Genomic DNA, 10,000 nt, shown 5'->3' on the forward strand with positions numbered 1-10,000 from the left:
AGCCGCTCCCGGGACCGGAGCCGGGTAGACCTGGCAGCCGCTCCGGGGACCGGAGCCGGGTAGACCTGGCAGCCGCTCCGGGGACCGGAGCCGGGTAGACCTGGCAGCCGGCTCGGGGACCGGAGCCGGGTAGACCTGGCAGCCGCTCCGGGGACCGGAGCCGGGTAGACCTGGCAGCCGCTCCCGGGACCGGAGCCGGGTAGACCTGGCAGCCGCTCCCGGGACCGGAGCCGGGTAGACCTGGCAGCCGCTCCGGGGACCGGAGCCGGGTAGACCTGGCAGCCGCTCCGGGGACCGGAGCCGGGTAGACCTGGCAGCCGGCTCGGGGACCGGAGCCGGGTAGACCTGGCAGCCGCTCCGGGGACCGGAGCCGGGTAGACCTGGCAGCCGCTCCGGGGACCGGAGCCGGGTAGACCTGGCAGCCGCTCCCGGGACCGGAGCCGGGTAGACCTGGCAGCCGCTCCGGGGACCGGAGCCGGGTAGACCTGGCAGCCGCTCTCGGGACCGGAGCCGGGTAGACCTGGCAGCCGGCTCGGGGACCGGAGCCGGGTAGACCTGGCAGCCGCTCCCGGGACCGGAGCCGGGTAGACCTGGCAGCCGCTCCGGGGACCGGAGCCGGGTAGACCTGGCAGCCGGCTCGGGGACCGGAGCCGGGTAGACCTGGCAGCCGCTCCGGGGACCGGAGCCGGGTAGACCTGGCAGCCGCTCCGGGGACCGGAGCCGGGTAGACCTGGCAGCCGCTCCGGGGACCGGAGCCGGGTAGACCTGGCAGCCGGCTCGGGGACCGGAGCCGGGTAGACCTGGCAGCCGCTCCCGGGACCGGAGCCGGGTAGACCTGGCAGCCGCTCCGGGGACCGGAGCCGGGTAGACCTGGCAGCCGCTCCGGGGACCGGAGCCGGGTAGACCTGGCAGCCGCTCCGGGGACCGGAGCCGGGTAGACCTGGCAGCCGCTCTCGGGACCGGAGCCGGGTAGACCTGGCAGCCGGCTCGGGGACCGGAGCCGGGTCGACCTGGCAGCCGCTCCGGGGACCGGAGCCGGGTAGACCTGGCAGCCGCTCCCGGGACCGGAGCCGGGTAGACCTGGCAGCCGCTCCGGGGACCGGAGCCGGGTAGACCTGGCAGCCGGCTCGGGGACCGGAGCCGGGTAGACCTGGCAGCCGCTCCCGGGACCGGAGCCGGGTAGACCTGGCAGCCGCTCCGGGGACCGGAGCCGGGTAGACCTGGCAGCCGCTCCGGGGACCGGAGCCGGGTAGACCTGGCAGCCGGCTCGGGGACCGGAGCCGGGTCGACCTGGCAGCCGCTCCGGGGACCGGAGCCGGGTAGACCTGGCAGCCGCTCCCGGGACCGGAGCCGGGTAGACCTGGCAGCCGCTCCGGGGACCGGAGTCGGGTAGACCTGGCAGCCGCTCCGGGGACCGGAGCCGGGTAGACCTGGCAGCCGCTCCCGGGACCGGAGCCGGGTAGACCTGGCAGCCGGCTCGGGGACCGGAGCCGGGTAGACCTGGCAGCCGCTCCGGGGACCGGAGCCGGGTAGACCTGGCAGCCGCTCCCGGGACCGGAGCCGGGTAGACCTGGCAGCCGCTCCGGGGACCGGAGCCGGGTAGACCTGCCGGCCGCTCCCGGGACCGGAGCCGGGTAGACCTGGCGGCCGCTCCCGGGACCGGAGCCGGGTCGACCTGGCGGCCGCTCCCGGGACCGGAGCCGGGTCGACCTGGCGGCCGCTCCCGGGACCGGAGCCGGGTAGACCTGGCAGCCGCTCCGGGGACCGGAGCCGGGTAGACCTGGCGGCCGCTCCGGGGACCGGAGCCGGGTAGACCTGGCGGCCGCTCCCGGGACCGGAGCCGGGTACACCTGGCAGCCGCTCCCGGGACCGGAGCCGGGTAGACCTGGCAGCCGGCTCGGGGACCGGAGCCGGGTAGACCTGGCAGCCGCTCCGGGGACCGGAGCCGGGTAGACCTGGCAGCCGGCTCGCGGACCGGAGCCGGGTAGACCTGGCAGCCGCTCCGGGGACCGGAGCCGGGTAGACCTGGCAGCCGCTCCCGGGACCGGAGCCGGGTAGACCTGGCAGCCGGCTCGGGGACCGGAGCCGGGTAGACCTGGCAGCCGCTCCGGGGACCGGAGCCGGGTAGACCTGGCAGCCGGCTCGGGGACCGGAGCCGGGTAGACCTGGCAGCCGCTCCGGGGACCGGAGCCGGGTAGACCTGGCAGCCGCTCCCGGGACCGGAGCCGGGTCGACCTGGCGGCCGCTCCCGGGACCGGAGCCGGGTAGACCTGGCAGCCGCTCCGGGGACCGGAGCCGGGTAGACCTGGCAGCCGGCTCGGGGACCGGAGCCGGGTAGACCTGGCAGCCGCTCCGGGGACCGGAGCCGGGTAGACCTGGCAGCCGCTCCCGGGACCGGAGCCGGGTAGACCTGGCAGCCGCTCCGGGGACCGGAGCCGGGTCGACCTGGCGGCCGCTCCCGGGACCGGAGCCGGGTAGACCTGGCGGCCGCTCCGGGGACCGGAGCCGGGTAGACCTGGCGGCCGCTCCGGGGACCGGAGCCGGGTCGACCTGGCGGCCGCTCCGGGGACCGGAGCCGGGTCGACCTGGCGGCCGCTCCGGGGACCGGAGCCGGGTAGACCTGGCGGCCGCTCCCGGGACCGGAGCCGGGTAGACCTGGCAGCCGGCTCGGGGACCGGAGCCGGGTAGACCTGGCAGCCGCTCCGGGGACCGGAGCCGGGTAGACCTGGCAGCCGCTCCCGGGACCGGAGCCGGGTAGACCTGGCAGCCGGCTCGGGGACCGGAGCCGGGTAGACCTGGCAGCCGCTCCGGGGACCGGAGCCGGGTAGACCTGGCAGCCGCTCCCGGGACCGGAGCCGGGTAGACCTGGCAGCCGCTCCCGGGACCGGAGCCGGGTAGACCTGGCAGCCGCTCCGGGGACCGGAGCCGGGTAGACCTGGCAGCCGCTCCCGGGACCGGAGCCGGGTAGACCTGGCAGCCGCTCCCGGGACCGGAGCCGGGTAGACCTGGCAGCCGCTCCGGGGACCGGAGCCGGGCTGACCTGGCAGCCGGCTCGGGGACCGGAGCCGGGTAGACCTGGCAGCCGCTCCCGGGACCGGAGCCGGGTAGACCTGGCAGCCGGCTCGGGGACCGGAGCCGGGTAGACCTGGCAGCCGCTCCCGCGACCGGAGCCGGGTAGACCTGGCAGCCGCTCCGGGGACCGGAGCCGGGTAGACCCGGCAGCCGCTCCCCGCTCCAGGAGCCAGCTGGACCGGGCAGTCGCTCCTTGCTCCAGGAGCCGGCTGGACGGGGAGGCCCGGTTGGTCCCAGCCGGGGTGGGGGGGTGTTGGGGCTGTGTTTTTTTCTTCCCCCCCCCCCCCTTTGGTATGGAAACTCGGAAGCAAGTTTGAATGAACTGTTTTCGCAGCAGAATGCCTTTTTTTTGCTTTTGGTAGAAAAAATAAATAGTAACAGACTCTTTTTGTTGTTGTTTTTTTTTTTCTTTGTCTTTTGTTTTGCTTTTCTTGTTAAAAAGCCGTCGCTTGCCACCCTCAATCAGGCACGCTTGCGCCCCCCCCCCCCCCCCCCCTCCCGCGGCCCCCCCCCCCCCCCCCCCCAGCACCCCCGCCTCCGTGGCGTCCGCCAAGGAGACTTCAGAACCGGGCACCCCTAGCCGGGTCCAGGTCCCGGCGGTTGCCGGGCACTCGCCGGCTTTTGTTTGTTCGTTTTGCGTTGTAGGCTGGTTTTCTGGTTGGGGGGGGGGGGGGGGTGGCGGCGGCGGCTGCGGGGGCGGCGGTGGTGGTTCGTGTTTTTTTTTGTCTTGCCATCGCTATATTTCGTTTTGACTTTTTTATTTTTCCTATGAAACACAGCACGTTAAAATATGTGCCTGCCGTCCTACAGACAGCACCCCCCCCGCCCCGCCCCGACGCGCGCGCTCCCCCTCCCTCCGTGCGCTGCCGTTCCGGGGCGGGTGGGTGCTGCCCCGCTGAGCGCAGACTGTCTGGCGCCCCGGGGGGTTGTTTTTGATCAGCCGCGCGCCCTGCGCAGGCGCGCCGGCCCCCGTTACCTGGCAACCGGCCTCCCCCGCCCGCGCGTAAAGGGCGGTGGTTCCCGCCGGAGCAACGGTCCCGCGCTCAGTGGCGGCGGCGGCAGGGGAAGGGGAAGGGGTGGGGTGGGGTGGGGTGCGGGCGCAAGGGCAGGCGAGAGCGGTCGGCGAGCAGGCGGGGAGCCTGGCGCGGGGGGGGGCGCCGCCTCTTATCGGAGAAGGTTTCTGTTCGGGTCGGTTGGGGATTTTTTCCCCCCTTCCTTTCTTCCCCCGCCCCCGCGCCTTCGTTTCACTTTCCACCCGCGGCGGGGGCGGGCAGGCGTGCAGCAGGGCGAGCGAGCAGAAAGGCAGGCAGGAGCCGGGGCACGGGCAGGGCAGGGTAGGGACTCGGCAGCCGCGGTGAGAGACCGGCACGCCGCCGGGATTCCCCTCTGCCGCCCGGCACGGAGCCGGCAGGGACGCCGCCGGGTCCTAGAGTCTCCCGCCTGCCTTTCCCGGCGCGGCAAACCTGCCGGCGGCTAGGCGGCGGGGGGGGGGGGGGTGTGGGGGGGGGGGGGTGGGGGGGTGGTGGTGGTGGTGGTGTGTCGGCGGGCTAGGGCGGGGGGGCTGTCTGCGCGCACATATGGCGACAGGCGAGGCGGGCGGGCGGGCGGGGTTGGGGGGGGGGGGGGGGGGCGGCGGGGCAGCGCGCAAGCACCAAGCAGCAGCAGCAAGCAGCAGCAAGCAGCAGCCAGCAGCACGGGCAGGGCAGGGTAGGGACTCGGCAGCCGCGGTGAGAGACCGGCACGCCGCCGGGATTCCCCTCTGCCGCCCGGCACGGAGTCGGCAGGGCCGCCGCCGCGTCTTAGAGTCTCCCGCCTGCCTTTCCCGGCGCGGCAAACCTGCCGGCGGCTCGGCGGCGGCGGCGGCGGGGCGGGTTGGCGGGCTGGGGCGGGGGGCTGTCTGTGCGCACGTGTGGCGGCAGGCGAGGCGGGCGGGCGTGGTGGGGGGGTGGGGGGGGCGGCGGGGGAGCGCGCAAGCACCAAGCGGCAGCAGCAAGCAGCAGCAGCAGCAAGCAGCACGGGCAGGGCAGGGTAGGGACTCGGCAGCACGCCGCCGGGATTCCCCTCTGCCGCCCGGCACGGAGCCGGCAGGGACGCCGCCGGGTCCTAGAGTCTCCCGCCTGCCTTTCCAGGCGCGGCAAACCTGCCGGCGGCTAGGCGGCGGGGGCAGGGGGGGGGGGGGGGGGGGGTCGGTGTGTCGGCGGGCTGGGGCGGGGGGCTGCGGGGGGCTGTCTTTGCGCACGTGTGGCGGCAGGCGAGGCGGGCGGGGGGGGGGGGGCGGCGGCGGGAAAGTGCGGGTTCTGCGTGTGTGCGTGTGCACACGCGTGTGGCAGCGGGCGGGGCGGGGCTGCACGAGTCGTGGCGGCGGGGGGGGGGGGCGGGCTCCGTGTGTGTGCGCGGCGGGGGAGCGCGGGGTGTGCGTGCGCGGCGGCGGGCGGGGTGGGCGTGGCTGCCCGCGTGTCTGGGCGCGTGCACGTGTGGCGGCGGGCGAGGGGTTCGGGCCGGGGGGCTGTCGGGGGGGTGGGTGGGGTGTGGGGGTGTGGGGATGGTGGTGTGTGCATGCGGCGGCGGGCGGGGAGGGACGGGGCGTTCGGGCCGGGGTCCCGTTTCGGGTTGCGTGCGCGCGCGCACGCGGGAAGAAACGAAAAGGGTTTGTAACGCTGTCCCTAACGCCGCCCTCTCTGTTACAGGCCGGGCCCTGTCAACGTCTGGCCTGCGCCCATGCCTTTCTGCGGGCGACACGCTCGGCTCGGCTGCCGGTCGCACCCGTCCCTGGGAAAGCAGCAGCAGCAAGCAGCAGCAGCAAGCAGCAGCAGCAGCAGCCGCGTGCCTCGGCCTGCGCAGAGAGCCAGGTCCCCAGGGTTGGCTCCGGCGGCCGGGCGGCAGGGCCCCGGCCCAGGGTGGCGGGGAGGCAGGCCGCACTCGTAACAAGGGGCCGTCGGCAGTCGCGTCGCCAGCGGGATGCGTTTGAGCGGTGAGTGCTGCCGAGAGGACGACGGGCCCGGCGGCCTCGGGGGAACGAACCGCGCAGGTGGGTGCGGTCCTTTGCGGCCCGGGCCTCGGGCCGGTCGGCCACGGGAGCTCCTCGTCTCTGAGGAGGCTCGGGCGAAGTTGGCTTGCGGCCGCAGGGCCCGTTAGGTCAGGCAGCCGACAGCCTGCGAGATTTTGGAGGCCGGCCGCGTCCTTTGAGAGGCCCTCTCGGGGCGGTAAGCCCCTCCCGGGTAACGTGGCCGGGGGGGGGGAGCGCGCAAAAAAGTAAGCGTCCAGCGCGAACGAGTGGAGTGATGGCCCGGGCTTTTCTCCGCTCCGGCCAGGCCTCCGGGAGAAGGCGCGGAAGGCGGAAGGGGCTTTCGGCCCCCGGCGGAAAGCGGCTCGGCCCGACGCCCCGGGAGGCCGGGCCCCCGCAGGGACGGCGGCCCGGCGACCGCCCGACGCGGCCTGCGCCGGGAGGCACCCGATCAGGTACCGGGTTCACGGCCCAGGCCGACGGCGGGCCGGCAGGTAGGCCGCGCGCGGGCACGAAAGAAGGGTGCGGGGCGAACCAGTGACGGCCCCTGCTTTTCTCCGCTCCGGCCAGGCCTCCGGGAGAAGGCGCGGAAGGCGGAAGGGGCTTTCGGCCCCCGGCGGAAAGCGGCTCGGCCCGACGCCCCGGGAGGCCGGGCCCCCGCAGGGACGGCGGCCCGGCGACCGCCCGACGCGGCCTGCGCCGGGAGGCACCCGATCAGGTACCGGGTTCACGGCCCAGGCCGACGGCGGGCCGGCAGGTAGGCCGCGCGCGGGCACGAAAGAAGGGTGCGGGGCGAACCAGTGACGGCCCCTGCTTTTCTCCGCTCCGGCCAGGCCTCCGGGAGAAGGCGCGGAAGGCGGAAGGGGCTTTCGGCCCCCGGCGGAAAGCGGCTCGGCCCGACGCCCCGGGAGGCCGGGCCCCCGCAGGGACGGCGGCCCGGCGACCGCCCGACGCGGCCTGCGCCGGGAGGCACCCGATCAGGTACCGGGTTCACGGCCCAGGCCGACGGCGGGCCGGCAGGTAGGCCGCGCGCGCGCGCGGGCACAAAAGAAGGGTGCGGGGCGAACCAGTGACGGCCCCTGCTTTTCTCCGCTCCGGCCAGGCCTCCGGGGGAAGGCGCGGAAGGCGGAAGGGGCTTTCGGCCCCCGGCGGAAAGCGGCTCGGCCCGACGCCCCGGGAGGCCGGGCCCCCGCAGGGACGGCGGCCCGGCGACCGCCCGACGCGGCCTGCGCCGGGAGGCACCCGATCAGGTACCGGGTTCACGGCCCAGGCCGACGGCGGGCCGGCAGGTAGGCCGCGCGCGCGCGCGGGCACGAAAGAAGGGTGCGGGGCGAACCAGTGACGGCCCCTGCTTTTCTCCGCTCCGGCCAGGCCTCCGGGAGAAGGCGCGGAAGGCGGAAGGGGCTTTCGGCCCCCGGCGGAAAGCGGCTCGGCCCGACGCCCCGGGAGGCCGGGCCCCCGCAGGGACGGCGGCCCGGCGACCGCCCGACGCGGCCTGCGCCGGGAGGCACCCGATCAGGTACCGGGTTCACGGCCCAGGCCGACGGCGGGCCGGCAGGTAGGCCGCGCGCGCACGAAAGAAGGGTGCGGGGCGAACCAGTGACGGCCCGTGCTTTTCTCCGCTCCGGCCAGGCCTCCGGGAGAAGGCGTGGAAGGCGGAAGGGGCTTTCGGCCCCCGGCGGAAAGCGGCTCGGCCCGACGCCCCGGGAGGCCGGGCCCCCGCAGGGACGGCGGCCCGGCGACCGCCCGACGCGGCCTGCGCCGGGAGGCACCCGATCAGGTACCGGGTTCACGGCCCAGGCCGACGGCGGGCCGGCAGGTAGGCCGCGCTCCTAACAGGGGGCCGTCGGCGGTCGCGTGCGTCGCCAAGCGGGATGCGTTCGAGCGGTGAGTACTGCCGCGAAGACGGGCCCGGCGGCCTCGGGGGGGGACGAACCGCGCAGGCGGGTGCGGTCCTTCGCGGCCCGGGCCTCGGGCCGGTCGGCCACGGGAGCTCCTCGTCTCTGAGGAGGCTCGGGCGAAGTCGGCCTGCGGCCGGCAGGGCCCGTTGGGCCTGGCGGCCGACCGACCTTCTCCGGAGGCCTGCGAGACCTCGGAGGCCGGCCGCGTCCTTTGCAGAGGCCCTCTCGGGGCGGAAGCCCCTCCCGGGAATCGCGCCGGGGGGGGCTGCGGGGGGGGGGGCGGTGCGGGGGGGCGCTATTAGCTGTATCGTTCGTAAGCGATTAACGGTTACGAAATTAATCGGTAAATAGTAAATAATAAAACGTAAACGGTATCACAGTTTATAATGAGTTGTGTAATTATTTATTTAGCGTCGCGGCGAGGCCACCAGCGGTAAAGTGCGTAGCAGACACGCTAACCGCCTGTCGCTAATTGATTAACCGAGGTATACGCCGACGGTTAAGTAAGTAACGGCGGGGGGGGGGGGGGGGGGGGAGGCCGCGGGCACCAACACAAATGAACAAACATACAAACAAAACAACAACAACAAAAAAAAACAGAAACAAAAACAAACCTGCAAAAAACAACAAAAACCCAAAAAGGAAAAACCCCCAGCCCTGCTCCACCACACAAAGGCAAACCCCTGATCCGGGCAGGGAGGCCACGTCTACCCGCGCTGTGGGCACGGAGGCCAGGTCTACCCGTGCTCCGGGCACTTGGGCTGCTGCCTGCGCCGCGGCTGACGGGTCTAACGGGCGGGGCCGCGGCGGACAGGTCTACCCGGCGGGGCCGCGGCGGACAGGTCTACCCGGCGGGCCCCGGCTGACAGGTCTACCCGGCGCGCCCGCGGCTGACAGGTCTACCCGCCCGGCCCCGGATGACAGGTCTACCCGCCCGGCCCGCGGCTGACAGGTCTACCCGCCCGGCCCCGGATGACAGGTCTACCCGCCCGGCCCCGGCTGACAGGTCTACCCGGCGCGCCCGCGGCTGACAGGTCTACCCGGCGCGCCCGCGGCTGACAGGTCTACCCGGCGGGCCCCGGCTGACAGGTCTACCCGCCCGGCCCCGGATGACAGGTCTACCCGCCCGGCCCCGGATGACAGGTCTACCCGGCGCGCCCGCGGCTGACAGGTCTACCCGCCCGGCCCGCGGCTGACAGGTCTACCCGGCGCGCCCGCGGCTGACAGGTCTACCCGGCGCGCCCGCGGCTGACAGGTCTACCCGGCGGGCCCCGGCTGACAGGTCTACCCGCCCGGCCGGGGCACTTGGGCTGCTGCCTGCGCTGCGGCTGACAGGTCTACCCGCCCGGCCCCGGATGACAGGTCTACCCGGCGCGCCCGCGGCTGACAGGTCTACCCGCCCGGCCCCGGCTGACAGGTCTACCCGGCGCGCCCGCGGCTGACAGGTCTACCCGCCCGGCCCGCGGCTGACAGGTCTACCCGGCGCGCCCGCGGCTGACAGGTCTACCCGGCGCGCCCGCGGCTGACAGGTCTACCCGCCCGGCCCCGGCTGACAGGTCTACCCGGCGGGCCCCGGCTGACAGGTCTACCCGCCCGGCCGGGGCACTTGGGCTGCTGCCTGCCCCGCGGCTGACAGGTCTACCCGCCCGGCCCGCGGCTGACAGGTCTACCCGCCCGGCCCCGGATGACAGGTCTACCCGCCCGGCCCGCGGCTGACAGGTCTACCCGCCCGGCCCCGGATGACAGGTCTACCCGCCCGGCCCGCGGCTGACAGGTCTACCCGCCCGGCCCCGGATGACAGGTCTACCCGCCCGGCCCCGGATGACAGGTCTACCCGGCGCGCCCGCGGCTGACAGGTCTACCCGCCCGGCCCCGGATGACAGGTCTACCCGGCGCGCCCGCGGCTGACAGGTGTACCCGGCGCGCCCGCGGCTGACAGGTCTACCCGCCCGGCCGGGGCACTTGGGCTGCTGCCTGCGCTGCGGCTGACAGGTCTACCCGCCCGGCCCCGGATGACAGGTCT

The sequence above is a fragment of the Pelecanus crispus genome, unplaced genomic scaffold, assembly GCF_030463565.1.
Source record: "Pelecanus crispus isolate bPelCri1 unplaced genomic scaffold, bPelCri1.pri SCAFFOLD_85, whole genome shotgun sequence".
Lineage (NCBI taxonomy): Eukaryota > Metazoa > Chordata > Aves > Pelecaniformes > Pelecanidae > Pelecanus > Pelecanus crispus.